Genomic DNA, 9,506 nt, shown 5'->3' with positions numbered 1-9,506 from the left:
AATCATCCATGGAAGTCATTATCCTTGGAGACTTCAACCTCCCCTCATAAACTGGTCTGACATGAGCATTAAAGGAACAACACAAGAAGGAAAACAACAAGCCCTGGCACACAATCTCCTAATCAAGTGCATACACATGCCAACAAGGAGACAACATCCTGGACCCGATAATTAAGAATAGCAGCAGCTTGATTCTCTCACTGGAAGCAACAGACACTATCATGTCATACCATAAATTCATCACTGCATGTGCTAACATTGGCAATGTATCCATCTTAAGTAATTGTCCAAAACAATGGACATACCAGGATTCTCTCATGGATTTCAACTTCTATGGGAAAGACATAAACTGGGACAAACTCAAATTGGAACTAAGTAAAGTGAACTGGAACACAGACCAGCAAGATCCAGATGAAATACTTAATAAGATGACCCAAAAATGTCTTGAAGTCTGCAAGAAATATTTGCCACAAAGAAAAACATCATACCAAGAGATAGGAAAATCCTGATGAGAAAATTATGTAAACTCAGGAGGACACTGGCAGCCACTAAACATAACACTGCCCAAGATAAGATAAAGAGTTAGATTATAGAAACAGAAGAAGAGCTGAAACAGTCACTAGCAAACCAGCAACTACACAGTTATGATTATGACGAAGAAGGAGATAAATGTAGATAAGGTTTGGTATGGGGAGAACAACGCAAAGTGATAAGTATAAGGTTAAAAAGTGATGGAAAAGAATTAATAATCATGGTGACCTATGTACCTCCTAAAACAAATTATTGGACATTAAGGGAATACGACAATATGATCAAGCATACTTTGCAGAGTTTGGAAAGTGTATTAACTGAAAAAAGAAAGGTGATACTAGTAGGAGATTTTAATTGTAAAGAAGTGGATTAGAAAAATCTAGTAAGTGGTGTTGGAGAGGTAGCATGGGGAGAGAGATTCTTGAATCTAATGATGGAAAATATGATGGAACAGAGGGTGAAAGAAAATACTAGATATAGAGGAGATGATGAACCGGCTAGACTGGATTTGGTGTTAACACGAGAAGTGTACCTATGTGGGGGATATACAATACAAATGTCCATTGGGGAAGAGTGATAATGTGGTTATGGAAATGCAGATGGCAATAACACAGCGAAGGAGAGATGAGACATACAGGAGTGGTAGATTGAATTATAGAAAGATGGACACAGAAAGTTTGAAAAATTATTTCAGAACATTAGATTGGGAGATGTTACAAATCAGAGATGTGCAAAAAAATATGAGATTTTTATGAAATATTATAAAGAAGGAGTTATGAAATTTGTACCAAAGTATAAACCGAGAGAGGAAGGAAGAAAGGATTGGTTTAATGCAACTTGTGTTAAGGCTAAAGAAAAGAGAGATGTGGCTTGGAAAAGATGGAAAAGAGCAGGAATATACTAAATAAGGAGAATTATAGAGTGGCAAGAAATGAGTATGTGAGGGTAAGGAGGAGGAAGAAAGAAAATTTGAAAAAGATATTGTAGACAAGAGTAAGGAACATCCAAAATTGTTTTACAGGTTCATAAATGGTAAACTTAAAAGAGAGAGTCCATTGAAAGATTAAAAGGAGAGCAAGGGATAGTAGATGACCCTAAGAATATAGCGGAATTGCTAAATAATAGGTTTCAACAAGTATTTACTAAAGAAACAATGTTTGTAAAGCCTCAGAATGTAGAAGGAAATGTGCACATGGATGACATTAAGATACCTAAAAGGAGTTATATAAAATGTTGGAGGAACTTAAAGATGATAAAGCGATGGGACCAGATGAAGTTTCAGGAAAATTATTGAAGGAATGTAGAGAAGAATTGATAGATCCATTATATGATATTATAAGGTGCTCATTAGAAACCGGGAAGTACCAGTAGAGTGGAAAAGAGCTGAAGTGGTGCCCATTTATAAGGGAGGCAGTAAGGAAGAGCCTCTTAACTATAGACCTGTGTCTTTAACAAGTGTGGTCGGTAAGATTTGTGAGAGGGTGATAAAGAAATATTGGATACGGTTCCTGGAGGATCATAAGTTATTATCGGATCATCAATTTGGCTTTAGGAAAGGGAGGTCATGTGTAACAAATCTACTGAGCTTTTATTCAAGAGTGGTTGACAAAATACAAGAGAGAGAGGGATGGATGGACTGTGTATATTTGGATTTAAAAAAGCTTTTGACAAGGTACCTCACATGAGACTGCTATGGAAATTAGAGATTTATGGAGGACTGAAGGAAAAGTGTTAAAGTGGATGGAAAACTACTTGAGATGGAGGGAGATGAGAACGGTAATAAGGGATGCAAAGTCGGACTGGTTGGTGGTGGAGAGTGGAGTCCCACAAGGTTCAGTGCTGGCACCAATACTTTTCCTTGTCTATATTAATGATATGCCAGAGGGAGTAAACAGTTATATTAATTTGTTTGCGGATGATGCGAAGTTGTGTAGGTGTGTGAAGAGTGAAGAAGATTGTGAAATTTTACAGGCAGATCTGGATAGGATTTGGGAGTGGAGCAAGAGGTGGGAGATGGAATTTAATCTGAGCAAAAGTCATGTAATGGAGATGGGGAAGAGTGGAAGACGGCCAAGAGGGTCATATAAGATGGGTGAAGGAGTAGTGTTGAAAAAGGTGGAAAAGGAAAAGGATTTGGGAGTGATAATACAAGACCATGGGCAGTTTGAGGCTCATATTGACAAGATGTTTGGAGAAACATATAATTTGATTAGAAATATTGGATTAGCCTTTCATTATATGGATAAAGATATGATGAAGAAATTAATTAGTACGGTAATTAGACCAAGATTGGAATATGCTGGGGTGGTTTGGTCCCCTTATAAAAAGAAGCATATAAGGAAGTTGGAGAGATTGCAGAGAATGGCAACAAAAATGGTTCCGGAATTGGCAGAAATGACCTATGAGGAGAGATTAAAAGAAATGAATTTGCTTACCTTGGAACAAAGAAGAGAAAGAGGAGATTTAATACAGGTTTATAAACTGTTGAATGGTTTGGATGAAGTGGATAATGAACAAATGATGTTGAGAGGAAAATTTAAATAGAACTACGAGATCGCATAGTAAAAAGATAGCCAAGGGAATATGCTTGAAGGATGTGAAGATATATAGTTTCCCACAGAGATGTGTGGAGGTGTGGAATAGTTTGAGTGAGGAGGTGGTGTCAGCGAGGAGTGTGCATAGTTTTAAAGGAAAGTTGGATGTGTGTGGATATGGAGACGGGGCCACACGAGTATGATACCCAGGCCCTATAAAATTACAACTAGGTGAATACAACTAGGTGAATACAGTGAAAGACAGGCCATCAATAACATTAAGGATAATCCTAAGTACTTCTTTACTTATGCCAACCAAAAACTGAAGACAAGAGCATCCTTTGGCTCACTTAAAGATGGCACCAGAGACCTAACAGGGAACATTAAGGAAATGGCAAACATACTAAAAACACAGTATAAAAGTGTATTTACCACACCAAGGGCTGACAAAGTAGTAACAGATTCACATAGCTTGTTCCTGAGGGGACCCACAACTATCCACCATCACCATCTCAGAAGATGACATTATTAGAGCCATTGCAGAGACTGCATCTAATGCAGCAGCAGATCCTGATGGCTGAAAACATGCAAGAGAGAACTGGCCAAACCATCAAAAATCCTTAGAAATAGGCATCATTCCACAGGCACTGAAAACTGGGATCATAACACATATCCACAAAGGAGACTAGCAAGTCAGTACAGACCTGTGACAATGACCTCACATATCATTAAAATTTGTGAGAGGATTGTTAGTGCAAACATGGTCAGATTCTTTGAAAACAACATTTTCAACAACGGACAGCATGGCTTCAGGCAACACCAATCCTGCCTTTCACAGCTGTTGGTCCACTATGAAGGCATACTACAAAATATAAGGAATGGAAATAATGTTGACATAATATACCTAGATTTTGCAAAGGTTTTTGATAAAGTCAATCATGGCATATTATTACACAAAATGAAAAGCCATGGGATCAGGGGATCTCTTGGGAAGTGGATCCATAGTTTCCTCACAGGAAGGACCCTACAGGTGTCAGTCATGGGAATCCTATCTGAGCTCAGTCCAGTATAAAGCAGGGTACCACAAGGTTCTGTGCTTGGTCCCCTCCTTTTCATCATGTATGTAGGTGACATTAACTAAAACCTGGAGCACTCTGAAGTCATCTCCTTTGCAGGCGACATAAGAACGAGACGAAAGGTGACAGAAGTCAAGGACACACAGAAGCTACAAATGGACCTTGACATAATATTAACCTGGGCTAAATACAGTAACATGGCGCTAAATGGCAAAAAATTTGAACTGCTCGGATATGGAGATGAGCATGAAATAATACAGACAATGCATTACTCCATCAAGGGAAAAGTCATCATGGAAACTAACCATGTTAAGGATCTGGGCATGCACATGAGTAATGCATCACTCACCCATCACTATAGCAAGACCATAGATGCAGCAAAGAAAATGACCAACTGGGTCCTCAGAACATTCCAAACCAGGCAACAAAAATGCATGTTGATCCTGTGGAAAACTATGGTTCAACCCAAATAAGAAAATTGCTATCAGCTTTGGTCCCCTGATAAAAATTCAAGATATGACCTCCTTTAAAGCCCCTCAAAGAACTTTTACCAATAGAATCCAGGGCATGCAACACTTAAACTACTGGGAAAGGCTGAAGCACTTGCAACTCTACTTGCTGCAGAGGAGGAGGAAAGATACATAATCAATGTCTGGAAAACCCTGGAGGGAAAAGTCCCAAATGTAAGTTTCATAGTAAACCCACACCCCAGGAAAGGTTGATTGTGTTATGTAAAGGAAACACAGGGCTCAACAGCCAGACTGCGAACACTGCTACATAACACATTCACCAACAGAAGAACCCACTTGTTCAACTGCATTCCAAAAGAACTCTGCAATCTGACAAACATCACAGTGGAGTGCTTTAAGAGGAGATTGGACAAGTGGCTCAGTGGGATACCAGATGAACCTCCAACACCAGAATACCCTCACTTCCACTACAGAACCCTCATAACCATAACACAAAGTCTAGGGTTAAGGACTGAGGAGGGTACTGGAGCCAGCAGAAGCCCACTTCAACTGTGCCGCTAACAGGAAAATTCTTCAAGGGTAAATTTGAAGTTTCAACCAATATATCCAACATTAGCAAAATTTCTTTTTCCCTGTTTAACAAGCTTGAATGAAAGCAGGGTTTTAGGGTGGGGAAACCAAAAACAAGCAAAAGTTGACCCCTTGAAAAAACCTAACCTAACCCTACATGCCCATATGTGATTGGCAGGAAAAAAAAAAAAAAAAAAAAAAAAAAATGTGATTGGCAGCAAGTAACCCCACGCCATTATACGTCATCACATGTCACTCAACGTCATACATGTGACTAACTGACAGACTACTACAGCACCTGGGCAATATCAATAACAAACACACAAACACACTCAGTACGCTCTGACTGACTGCTGTGGAAGGATTCAGAGTTAAAATTGAGGTAAATCTTAGAAATTCTGTCCTGAAGTTATTATTAATTTCCGATAGGGTAAAATGGGATTAGAAATGCTAGTAGAAGTTTGATCTAGACTGTGTGAATGTCTATAGTTATGTGTGGTGTATTGGTTGAAACTGCAATAATTCTCTCCAAAGTATCCAAAGCAAAGTGTAGCATACTGGTTATGTAGGCGATTTACAACTTCTGAAAACAGTGCATTGAAGATGGACTAAGCAAATTGGTGGCCTGTTACCCTTTCTTACACTGAGTATTTGGCTACTCTTCATTTATATTCTATCCAAGGGAGGTTATATTGAGCTGACTTCAATATGGCTTGGAATCTTGCTCTTCTGTTCACAATGGGTTAGCAATGATCACAGAGAGAGAGAGAGAAAGATCACAGTAAGAAGCTATTTAAGCCTCTTCATGTAACTTGTTATAGCTCAATCCTTTTCTATCAGAGTTGTAGGGCCTTGGAATTCTCTAGCTAAGAAGATTCCGTGACATTTCCCTCCCTTTATTTAAGTGGTTATTGAGTGAAATTTAGGGTGATATTCTTTTCAAGTTTTTGTAGTTGTCTGTAGTAGTAGTATTTTTCCTGCATCCTTACTAGCCATCCTTTTGCTTTTAAGTTTTGTTATTTTCCTGTTCTTTTAAAAGGAAGATGCAGAAAATACTGATGAAGGACTGACCTTTATCATGGTAAGAAATATGTTAAGTGTACTTTCAAAACATACCGTCGTGTCATGCACTGCTGACAAAGACCGATAGTAAACATTAACCCTTCTAGCTTTACATTGTGATGCAACAACACACCACACTCCTTGGCCATGCATGATTAATGAGTGAATGAGACGGGCGGGTGTACATTAACGATTTAGATATAGGAATTAGTAGCAAAGTATCAAAGTTTGCAGATGATACTAAGATAGCATGTGCAGTACAAGGTGAAAAGGACAATTACAGAATACAACGAGACCTGGACAGGCTGATAGCATGGGCAGACAGGTGGCAGATGGAGTTTAATTCTAAAAAGTGTCAGGTTATACATTTAGGTAAAGACAACACAAACTTTAGCTATGAGATGGAGGGATGTTGGCTAGAGGCAGTAGAGGAGGGAAAGGATTTAGGAGTAGTGATAGACAGGACTATGAAATTTTCAAAGCAATGTTTAGAAGCAAGAAATAGGGCAAATAGGATCCTGGGTTTTATAAATAGAAATGTTAGTTATAAAAGTAAGGAAGTGGTGCGTAGCTTATATAATTCCTATGTTAGGCCCCATTTAGAGTATTGCATACAGGCCTGGTCACCCCATTATAGGCAGGATATCAACATGTTAGAAGCAGTTCAGAGAAGAGCAACTAGGATGATACCAGCATTAAAGTGCCTGGAGTATAGAGATAGATTAAAGGAATTAAACATGTTTTCATTTGAGAGGAGATGTATAAGAGGGGATAAGATAGTTATTTAAAATGTTCTCAGATACAAACTACATAGATGTGAGATCTTTCTTTACCTTGGAGGAGGGAAGTAGGACTAGAAATCATGGCAGGAAGATTTTTAGAAAGCAAGGCTGCAGGTTAGATATAAAAAAAAATATTTCTTTATTCATAGGGTGGTAGACTTCTGGAATGCATTCCCAGAGAATGTTGTAAATAGCACTAGTTTGATAATGTTTAAAAACATTAGATAAGCACTTAAATTTATTAGATTTATGATTATGTATAGCGCTGCATGATAGTTTTTATAAGAAATTTACTATAGTTAAACAAGACATGATCCTCATGTATGGGATCACAGATAGTAGAGGAATTCGCTGCAGGACTTTGCCCTGTTAATGGGCCAAATATTTAGAATTAGTATATAATGTATTGTGTACTTGTAAGTGTATTTTTAAGTACTGATGACGAGGTCGCTGTGCGACTGATACAGGATAACCTAGATGGGCCCTGGTGGCCCTTTGTTATCCTATTATTTATGTTATGTTATATGGCCCTGAACCGGGTGGCTACGCCTCATGCGGCGGCGGTGGTTGCGGTACTGATAAGCAATCACAATCAGAGCCACTTTACAGGCCACATTCTATCAATCAGGTGGTAACGAGCGGCATGTAGGACGGAGCAAACAGCAAGAGACAAATTATTAATAATGACCTTGATAAAATCAGACTTCAGATCAAGCAATGCTTCCCGAGGTGTTGTGTGCTTGTTATGTCGACAGTGGATCCACAAGGTAACTAGATTTATATTCAACAAATTCCAACAGGTTGACCTGAAATACATCATCAGCGCAGTAATAAATTCCTACTTTATAACCGTACCACTAACTTAGCTATAAACTTGGCATTTGTTTCCCCATATGCTGGTCATTACATGAATTTAAAAATAAGTATTATCTAACTATTCAGGCAACATTCTCGCATCAATCTTACCACTTTCTAGAAACATTAATATCACCAAAATATTACACGCACACCTTTTCGTAGACCGAAGACACCAAGAGCGACACTATACAATACCACTGAGGAATACCGCAGCAACACCAACCTCTCCGACAGCTAGGTAAACACTGAATCGCAGAAGTCGCCGACTCGCCGACGGCGACAGGGCTTCCACGAGTTGATGAAATCTTACCCTAAATTTTTGTCGATTTTACCCTAGATTGGAGTGTTTTACCCTAGATTGTCGAAGTTGCCCATTAATTGTTGATTAATGCACTCTTATCATACATGAGTTTAAATATTGCCCTCCCCCACCCCCAAACACATACACATGACAAAACACTACAGCCACTACTGCGGCTGCTCTGTGTGGACTCGTCCTCGCAAGTGACTGACTCTGTGTGTGAACTGTGATCTAACCGTCCGAAGGTTCAAAATGTGTACGCGTAGTAGACGGGTGAGTGGAGACTGGGGAGAAAGGGGATGGGGTGGGAGGATGAAGGGATGATACAAGTCACGGGGATGATTGTGTACATGAATCGAACATGAAAGAGAACCAGCCTGCCACCAGATTGGCACCATTCCAAGCACACCTATCCATTGAGCGACAGATTACCCTAAGATTACCCTAGTTTATGCATTACTCTAAACACTACCCTAAGACGGGTCCAATTACCCTAGTTTAGGGTATTTTACCCTAAAATGGAAGCACTGCTCGCCGATCAGTGTTTCTATGAGTTGATGAAATCTTACCCTAGATTTTTGTCGATTTTACCCTAGATTCGAGTGTTGTACCCTAGATTGTCGAAGTAAAAAGTGTCACTTATTCTCAGGTAACATCGTTAAATGGGAGATTGTAGGCACCAATCGAGAAGTTAGCAACACCCTCCTTCTCCACCTCCTCTCAAATAACCACCAATACCACCACAGTGGAACAGTGTAACATCATCACCTTCATCACCAGCATTATCATCATCAACATCACTGGCATCATCATCAACGTCCTCATTATCATCCTCATCACCCAGCACACTGTCACCAACCGACGTCAACACCCACCCGACATGCCACACACATACGAAGCTCGCCTCATCAGCACACACGCCACATACCACACAACTCCAGACAACACACACAGCTGCATGACCCTCGTCATCAATATATATATATATATATATATATATATATATATATATATATATATATATATATATAACAAATTAGCTTATAGAATGGAAATGAAGTTATTCCTTATGATTATGGGAAGAGGCCACCTTCACGTAGATTCCAGCTGGTATACAGTTTTAAAATAGCACTACAGCCACTACTGCGGCTGCTCTGTGTGGACTCGTCCTCGCAAGTGACTGACTGTGTGTGAACTGTGATCTAACCGTCCGAAGGTCCAAAACGTGTACGCGTAGTAGACGAGTGAGTGGAGACTGGGGAGAAAGGGGATGGGGTGGGGATGAAGGGATGATACAAGTCACAGGGATGATTGTGTACATG

At 39.5% G+C, this 9,506-nt stretch overlaps 1 protein-coding gene across 1 annotated transcript in view; it reads right to left on the bottom strand.

Annotated features, from left to right (window-relative positions):
* Nucleotides 1–7,967, bottom strand: part of LOC123499622 (sulfite oxidase-like) — a gene marked incomplete in the record, with an annotated part of 57,820 nt that extends 49,853 nt beyond the window's left edge. The window contains 1 exon segment of the mRNA XM_045247913.1: nucleotides 7,714–7,967.
* Nucleotides 7,968–9,506: the final 1,539 nt, after the last annotated feature.

Source organism: Portunus trituberculatus, chromosome 50, assembly GCF_017591435.1.
Source record: "Portunus trituberculatus isolate SZX2019 chromosome 50, ASM1759143v1, whole genome shotgun sequence".
NCBI classification, from domain to species: domain Eukaryota; kingdom Metazoa; phylum Arthropoda; class Malacostraca; order Decapoda; family Portunidae; genus Portunus; species Portunus trituberculatus.
This window is presented reverse-complemented; position numbering and strand designations above follow the sequence as displayed.